This window comes from Mustela nivalis, assembly GCF_964662115.1.
Source record: "Mustela nivalis genome assembly, chromosome: 1".
Lineage (NCBI taxonomy): Eukaryota > Metazoa > Chordata > Mammalia > Carnivora > Mustelidae > Mustela > Mustela nivalis.
In genome coordinates this window covers 36,439,267-36,448,352 of record NC_139020.1, presented here as the reverse complement: position 1 = coordinate 36,448,352, position 9,086 = coordinate 36,439,267, and the positions used below count along the sequence as shown (strand labels likewise).

Below are 9,086 nucleotides of genomic sequence, written 5' to 3'. Positions count from 1 at the left end.
TTTTTCTCCTCTTCCTCCTCCTCCTTTTTTCTTAACAGTCATCTAAAGCATTTAAGCAATCAAATTTCCCATAGCTACAGTCTATCAGCCACTCCTTCTGGGCCCTTCCAGTCAGCAATCACACTAATCTGCCCTGGCATTGTTAGGAAATTACACATTCTTAAAGTTTTTCCTTCATACTTCCCTGAACCACCTGCCCTGATGTCTTCTACTAGCAAGCATAGATCTTTCTAGGTAGCAAAATTAACCAGTGTTACAATGATCTCTGCTAGTTGTGACCATCAACTACCAGTTTGTTGGCATGTTAAGGTTTCTTCAAATGTCTCTCAGATCAGACTTCATGGACTTTAGAAAGTTATAATCTGACACTGTTCATCATTTTGGAAGGTATTGATAGTGAAGCCCTTTATTAGAAATATGCAAATAACAGTGAGTATGGATGAAATGCTTGTTTTGGTACCTGCAAAATGTTTCATTTCAATCATCTCACTCATCTCAAAACAACATTGAAGAAAGCACTTCTAAGGATTTTTTTTTTTCTCCTCAAAAACTGGTAGACTTGTATTAATGAAGCAAATCTGTGTAACTCCAAAATTTTTCTTTCTTAGTTGCCTTATACGCAGGCATAGCACATTGACGGCCAGAGGCTCAGTCTTCCTGCCTTGGAAATGAGCATTAGGCAGTCATTACACCTTCTGATTATGGTTTTAACTGGAATATTTTTATGAAATGTCATATTCCTCTTCATATGTTCTCTCTAAAGTAGGAACATACCTTCTTGTTCTCCAAAAAAGATCTCAGTACCATGGATTTCCAGGGTAGATTTATAAGTATAACATAGTAGATAGATACCTAGATAAACACTGATATGTACATATATTTCTGAATAGAAAAACTTATAAATATGTGGAAATTAAATGAAATACAAAATATAAAAAATCAAAAGGGAAATTAAAAATACTTTGAGATTAATGAAAACAAATAAAACACATATAAAAATATGGAATATTGCTAAACCACTAGCTAGAAGGAAATTTATAACTGTAAACACATTAATAAAGAAGAAGGAGTTGGGTTTAAGATGGAGGCAGAGCAGGAGCTTAAATTACATCCTCCCATGGGCACAAAAATTCTCCAATTACAGGGGAAGCAGGGAGCATGCATTCGGTGCGCCTTTGCCACCTTTGCTGGCTAGGCTCCTTCTAGGGCCTGTGCAGCCCTGTGTGCCTCGAAAGGGAAATGGAGGAAGAGCCAGAGCTCAAGGGGCACCCCTAACCCAGCTGATGGAGCCAGGAGCCCCCTTCTTCTCTGGGCCCTAGTGATTTCAAGCTCCCCAGTGGCCTGTGGCTCACAAGTGGAATAGTCGCTGAGGCCCAAGACATTGGGTTTCTGTGTACCCAGTAAAGGGAACTGAGGAGCCTCGAGGGTCGCTACTCCCATGGACTCCGGGTGCGGAAAACCCCACTTAGTAAGGAGCAGCTGTGTTCCCTTTAAGCATATAGATACCAGTGGTCACCAATGTAGAGCCCTTATTCTACACTGTTCCATACAAAAGTACAGTACCAATATGTCTGTGTCAGCTGAGGGTGCTATAAGCACCTCACAAATTTCAGCTTCAGAACAAGAGACCCTAGTGAAACCAAAGTCATTGCTTTTGAAGTTGCTAAAATCTGCGCACAAAAAGACACTTTTATTACAAAAGGTTATATTTTATTTTGGCCAGTATATTATGACTAAACAATTATATGTTGAGAAACTATAGCATATTGTGTATTGTTCCAATTATCTTCTAAGGGATTTGCTTAGAGTGCCAAGCTTCTCTGTAAAAGAATACAGGAAAATATATATAACAATCCACAGAAACTTTGTAGTAGTCAATCAGCATAAACCATCAGATTCAGGCACATTTCAAATCTGTGAGTAAAAATAAGTGTCACCTAGAAGGTGGGAGTGATCAAAAGGGCCCTGGTCAAGAGTTGTAGAAAGAGAAACTTTCATCTTCAGATTTGCTTTCTAAACCATCTACCTCATGTAAAAGGAGAGTAATTAGTTGGACAGAGGAACATTTAGGTGCATTACCTGGTGAATGACAGAGGAAAAAGCACCACAAATCTGATTGTATTTATCTTTCCTTTGATGAAAATCTTTCTCTGTGTGTAATAAGGGAGACAATTTTGTGAAAGAAACTGTAGCAGTGAATCAACAGAGACTCACTCCATCAAATCCAGATCTTGATGCTGGTGAACATTCATGTGATTGGTTGGATCAGGATTCAGTTTCAGATCAATCCAGTGTAGATTTTGAAGTTGTGTCTCGCAATTCAGAAGATGATAGCCTTAGTGAGGAAGTACAAGAACTCTCAGGGAGGAGGATGAGGTATGTTGAGTAACTGTGTATCAGGCAGGAAAGAGTAATACAGATTCACTTAAGAAGATCCTGAAATTTCCTCAGCAGACTACTGAAGTGCACTTCATGCAATGAAATGAATCCTTTTCTACTTCATTGCAACAGATGTTGGGCTTCTCATGAGAACTGGCTTCCTGAAGGTAAAGTGAAAGATAAAGTAAAATGCCTGAGAAAGACAAACTAGAAAACTAAATTCAAGTAAAATAGGGCTTTGATGTCCCTGATTGTTAAGGAAAAAAAAAAAAAAAATACAGTGAATAGTAACACAGAGAACCATGTGTTGAGGAAAATGATGATAAAATCATACAAGCTTCCCAATCCCAAAAAAGTGAGGACCATTCTCAGTCATCAGCATCTAACAACATTCATAGCAGCCAAGAAAACATCAGAGAGTTTGAAAGGGAAGAAACACAAGACAAAGATAAAAATCATAGAATCTAGTTTTTCCCTTAATGCCATTGAACCTTGTGTGATTTACCAATGACAGCCTAAATATGGTTGTATTGTTCATGGCAAAACAGGACATTTTATGGCAGACTTTATGTGTGCAAAGAAGCTAAAGAGAAGGATAAGTCCTGTTCAGTGTGTAGACAACCAATTCAAATAATTGTGCTAACTTACTTCTCTTAACGGACATGCTTATAAAAGTAAAATTCTGTATTTCCAACTGCATAGCTCTAAAAATTTAGACAAGATGATTTTTTTTTACACTTATCAAAGCAAGAATGTATTTCAGTACACGTAGATTTCTACTCTGTAGTATAATTTACCTACTTTGGGAGGGGGAATAGTAAATACTTCCCTTTAGAAAAATTTCACTTCTGTTATATTTTATATTTTGTTTTTAATGTTATTTAAATTGGATATATAGCTCATCCTTAACTCCTAATCCTCATATTTTAAATGATTTTGACTTCCTTAAAATTCAGAGAAGTATCTGATTTTGAAAAATTTAAGTAAGACACTTAAAGTAAGTTATGTACATTCAGGGTACGGTGTGCAGTGATTATGCTACTTACAAAACATTCAAATCTGCAAATAGTTTCATTTGCCTAGTCATTTAATTGTCTATTTTTTTTAGTTTTAATATACACATTTATTGATTTATAATTTAAAAATGTTAAATGCTTGATTTTTAAAAATCTGTAATTATATGTGGAATAATTACTCTAAAAATGATTGATATTGGGAAACCTGGGTAGCTCAGTGGGTTAAAGCCTCTGCCTTTGGCTCGGGGCATGATCACAGGCTCCTGGGATTGAACCCCATATGGGGCTCTCTGCTCAGCAGGGAGCCTCATCCTCCCCACCCCACCCCCCGCCGCCTGCCTCTCTGCCTACTTGTCATCTCTGTCTGTCAAATAAATAAATAAAATCAATAAAAATAAAAATAAAAATGACCTGATACATAGTCCTGGGTTCTGGGATCAAGTCCTGCATCAGACTCCTTGCTCAGCAGAGAATCTGTTTCTCCCTTTCCTTCTGCTGCTGCTGCTCTTTCTCACTCTCCATCAAATAAATAAAATCTTAAAAAAATAAATAAATAAAAGTTACCTGATAATTGAATGAACAGTTTCCATAACAAAGAAGTAAATGACAACATCAAGAGGGAGAAAGGAAGAGACATAGACTTGTCAAGGGAAAAAAAACAAAAAAACACAAAAACAAAACACCACATTCATGGTGAGTCCCAATCAGGAGGGATATTAAAGGTATTGAACCTCTCACTGAGGAATGAGAGATTCCAACTCCATATCACCGATGCCAGCTCTTAGATCCTTCAGAGGAGTGAAATCCCAAATCATTAGGTTTTAAAAATCAGTGGAGGGATACTTGAGTGGCTCAGACAGTTGAGCATCCAACTTCTGATTTTGGCTCAGGTCATGATCTCAGGGTCATGGGATCGAGCCCCCTGTCTGGCTCCACACTTAGCAGTGAGTCTGTTTGAGATTCTCTCTCTCTCTCTTTTTCTTTCAAATAAATAAATAAATCTTTTTAAAAAATCAACAGAGATTATGTTCAAAAAAGCTCTAGAGAATGGAAAATTCACTCTTAAAGGATTTCTGTGCATATTACTCAATTTGGAAGCCAACACACACACACACACACACACACACACACACACACCAATTTGAAAAGTGCATAGACCACATGTAGAAGAGACCCATTTACTAAATTTAAAGCATCTACCAGGAAGGCAGAAGCAGCAGGGACCCTCCCCAGGAACTTCTCCATCTGGTGGTAGCCATTTTTGAGATCTTAAACTATCTTACTAATATTCACGCTAATGGGCACTATTTTGGAGTTATCCCTCCAATTTGCTAGTACCAGTGGGTGTGCCCTGCTGAGAGATCAAACCTTCAATATGCCATGATGGCCATGGACCACCCTACAGGTGAACTGGGGGAAATCATAATACAAGAAAATCTCATAGCTAACATTATACTCAGTGGGGGAAATTTGAAAGCTTTTTCTCTAAAAACTGTAATAAGACAAGGATGCCCACTCTCACCACTTTTATTCAGCATAATATTGAAAATCCTAGCTACAGCAATTAGGCAAGGGAAAAACAAAAACAAAATATATGTTTATAAAAAATAAAAAATTAAACATGCAAAAAAAAAAAGAGACCTACTTTCAAAAGTTATATGCAATCCAAATTAAATGATAAAAGTAAAAAAAATAAAAAAAATAAAAATAAAAATAAAATAAATTAAGTTTATTCCAAGATAAAACAAAAACAAAAACAAAAACAAAAAACAAACAAAGGTATCCAAGTCAGAAAGGATGAAGTAAACTGTTCCTATTTGCAAATGACATAATATTATATTCAAAAAATTCTAAAGAATGAACCAAAAAAACTGCTACAACTAAGAAATTAAATTCTACAACAGAGAAAATAAGAAAATAATCCATTTACAATTGCATTAAAAAGAGTAAAATACCTAGAAATAAATTTAACCAAAGAAGTGAAAGACCTGTATAATAAAAAATGTAAGATACTGATGAAAGAAATAGATTAATTTACAAATAAGTGGAAAGATATTTCATGCTCATGGATTGGAAGAACTAAGATTGTTAAAGTGTCCATATACCCAAAGAAATGTACAGAATCAATGTCAGGCTTAACAAAATTCCAATGGCATACTTCACAGAACTAGAACAAATAATTCTAAAACTTGTATGGAACCACAAGAGACTCCAAATAGATCAAAGCAATCTTAAAAAAGAACGAAACTGGAGACATCACAGTCCTTGAATTCAAACTATACTACAAAGCTATATTAATCAAAACTCTATGGTATTGGTACCAAAACAGACACACAGATCAAAGGAACAGAAGAGAGAGTCCAGAGGTAAACTCCCACATATATAGATATCAAGAGCCAAGAACATACAAAGAGCCAAGAACATACAAAGCAGAAATGACAGTTCTTCAATAAATGCTACTAGGAAAATTGGATAGCCATTTGCAAAAGAATGAAACTAGGTCACTGTTCCATCAAACACACACCAAAAAACAAACAAACAAACAAAACTAAATTGACTAAAAACTTGAATGTAAAAATCCAAAATCATAAAATTCCTAGAATAAAACATATGTAGTAATCTCCTTGACTTTAGTCTTAGCAACATCTTTGTGTGTTGACTCCAATGGCAAAGGAAACAAAAGCAAAAAATAAACAAATGGAACTATACCAAACTGAAAGACTCCCGCATAACAAAGGAAACAACCATCAAAATAAAAAAGCAACTCACTAAGTAGGAGAAGATGTTTGCAAACCATATATTCAATAAAGTATTAATATTCAAAATACATCAAGAACTCAAACAACTCAACAACCAAAATTAAACAACCCAATTAAAAAATGAGCAAATAATCTGAATAGACAAATCTGCCAAAAGAAACATACAGATGGCCAACAGGCAAAGAAAAAGATGATTTATAATACTAATAGTGAGATGAAAATTAATTATCATCTCATACCTGTTAGAATGGTTATTGTCAAAAGATAAGAAATAACATATACTAGAGAAGATACAGAGAAAAAGGAATCTCTGTACACTGTTGGTGAGATTGTAAATTGGTGCTGTTACTGTGGAAAACTGTATGGAAACCTCCAAAAACATTAAGAATAAGACTACTACATGAGCCAACTCTTCCCTTTCTGGGTAATTATCTGAAGAATATGAAAAATACTGGGACTTCCTGGGGAGATGACAGAGTAGGAGGATGCTAAGTTTACCTTGTCCCAAGGATACAATGAGATATCACCTATATCAATATAAATAACCTAGAAAACTACCCAAAGACTGGCAGACCAGACTCTCCACAGCTAAATGTAGAGAAGTGGCCAAAATCAAAGAAGATAGGAATGGTAGAGACATGGTGAGGAACCAAATGGATCCACAGAACTGTTCCAGGAAGGGAGGGACATGGAGGTATGGAGAGGGGCATCAAAATTGGTAAAAAGCAGTTAAAATTTCACTATTTTCAGATGATGTACTATATAGAGAAAATTCTACAGTCTCCACAAAAAACTGCTAGAACAGATAAAGGAATTCAATAAGTTTGAAGAATACAAAAGCAGTATACAGAAATTTGTTGCATTTCTATACACTAATAACAAAATAACAGAGAGAGATGTTAAGAAAACAATCCTATTTACAACTGCACCAAAAATTATAAAATACCTAGGGATAAACTTAACCAAGGAGGTGAGAGATCTGTACCCTGAAAACTATAATACACTGATAAAAGCATTTGAAGATAATGCAAACAAATGGAAAGATATTGCATGTTCATGGACTGGAAGAACATATATTAAAATGTCCATACTACTCAAAGCAATCTACAGATCAAATGCATTTTTTATCAAAATGCAAACTGCATTTTCACAGAACTAGAAAAAATAACCTTCAACTTTGTTTGGAACTACAGAAGACCCCTACTAGCCAAAGCAATCTTGAAAAAGGAGAACAAAACTGGAGGTATCACAATCCCATATATCAAGATATAGGGCAATGCTATAGTAATCAAAACAGTATGGGTATTGGAACAAAAATAAACACATAGACCAGTGGAAGAGAATAGAGAGCCCAGAAATAAATCCACAATTATATAATCAACTATAATCTTCAACAAAGGAAACAAGAACATCTAATGGGAAAAGACAGTCTTATGAAAAAATGTTGTTGGGAAAATTGGATAGCAACATGCCAAAAAAAAAAAAAATCTAGATCACACTCTCACATCAGAAACACAAGTAAATTAAAAATAGATTAAAGGCCTGAATACAAGTTCTGAAGCCACAAAAATCCTAGACTAGAGCACAGGGAGTAATTTCTCTGAAATCAGCTGTAGCAATATTTTTCTAGATATGTCTCTTGAAACAAGTGAGACAAAAGCAAAAATAAACTATTGAGACTATAGCAAAATGAAACATTTCTGCAGAACAAAAGAAACAACATAACTAAAAGACAACCTACTGAATGGGAGAAAATACTTGCAAATGGTCTATCCAATAAAGTATTAGTATCCAAAATACATAAGGAACCTACACAACTCAAGCCCAAATCATCATCATCATCCTCAACATGAGATTAAAAATGAGCAGAAAATAGTAATAGACATTTTTTTCTAAGACATACAGATGTCCAACAGACATATGAAAAGATGCCCAATATCACTCATCATCAGGTAAATGCAAATCAAAACCACAATGAAATATCATCTCACATCTGTCAAGATGGCTAAAATCAACAACCTAAGAAACTATAAGCATTGGTGAGGATGTGGAGGAAAACGACCTTCCATGAACTGTTGGTAGAAATGTAAGCTGGTTCAGCTGCTATGGAAAACAGTTTTGAGGTTTCTCAAAAATCTAGAAATAGAATTGCAGTATGATCCAGTAATTGCACTACTGGATATTAATACAAAGAGTATGAAAATGCTAATTTGAAAACATTTATATATCCCATGTTTATTATAGCATTATTTATAATAGCTCAGTTATAGAAATAGTCCAAGTATCTGTCAATCCATTAATAGATGAATTGATAAAGAATATATGATACATATATACCTTTATATATATTTCTATATAAATAAATATATAGATAGATATAGATCTATCTGGCTGATCAATATTCCATTATATTATATGTCTTCCCATTTGCAACCTGGAGGGATCTAGAGAGTATAATGCTAAGTGAAATAAGTCATAGAAAGACAAACACCATGATTTCCCTCTTATGTGGAATTTAAGAAATGAAATGAACAAAAAAAGAGAGAGAGAGAGAGAAACAACAACAACAACAACAAAAAAAAACCCCACATAGTTTTAGCTATAGAGAAAAAAATTATGGTTATCAGAGAGGAGGTGGGTGAGTGGATGGGTGATAGGTGAAAGAGATTAAGAGTACACTTATCATGATGAGCACTGAGTAGTATACATAATTGTTGAATCACTATATTGTGTATACTTGAAACTAATATAACACTGCATATTAATCATACTGGAATTAAATTTTTAAAAATGTAAAGAAGATGAATATACTAATTTGAAAAGATATATGTACCACTATGTTTGTTGCAGCATTATTTACAATAGTCAAGATGTGGTACTACTCAGCCATAAAGAATGAAATGTTGCTTTTGACAACATGAATGGACCTGTG

The 9,086-nt window shown here is 34.7% G+C and overlaps 1 pseudogene across 1 annotated transcript; it reads left to right on the top strand.

Annotated features, from left to right (window-relative positions):
• The first annotated feature begins 1,567 nt into the window (after positions 1-1,567).
• LOC309842805 (E3 ubiquitin-protein ligase Mdm2 pseudogene) lies at positions 1,568-3,036 on the top strand (annotated as a pseudogene). The gene is made up of 2 exons: positions 1,568-1,702; positions 2,094-3,036. The product of its transcript is annotated as an E3 ubiquitin-protein ligase Mdm2 pseudogene (transcript).
• The last annotated feature ends 6,050 nt before the right edge of the window (positions 3,037-9,086 follow it).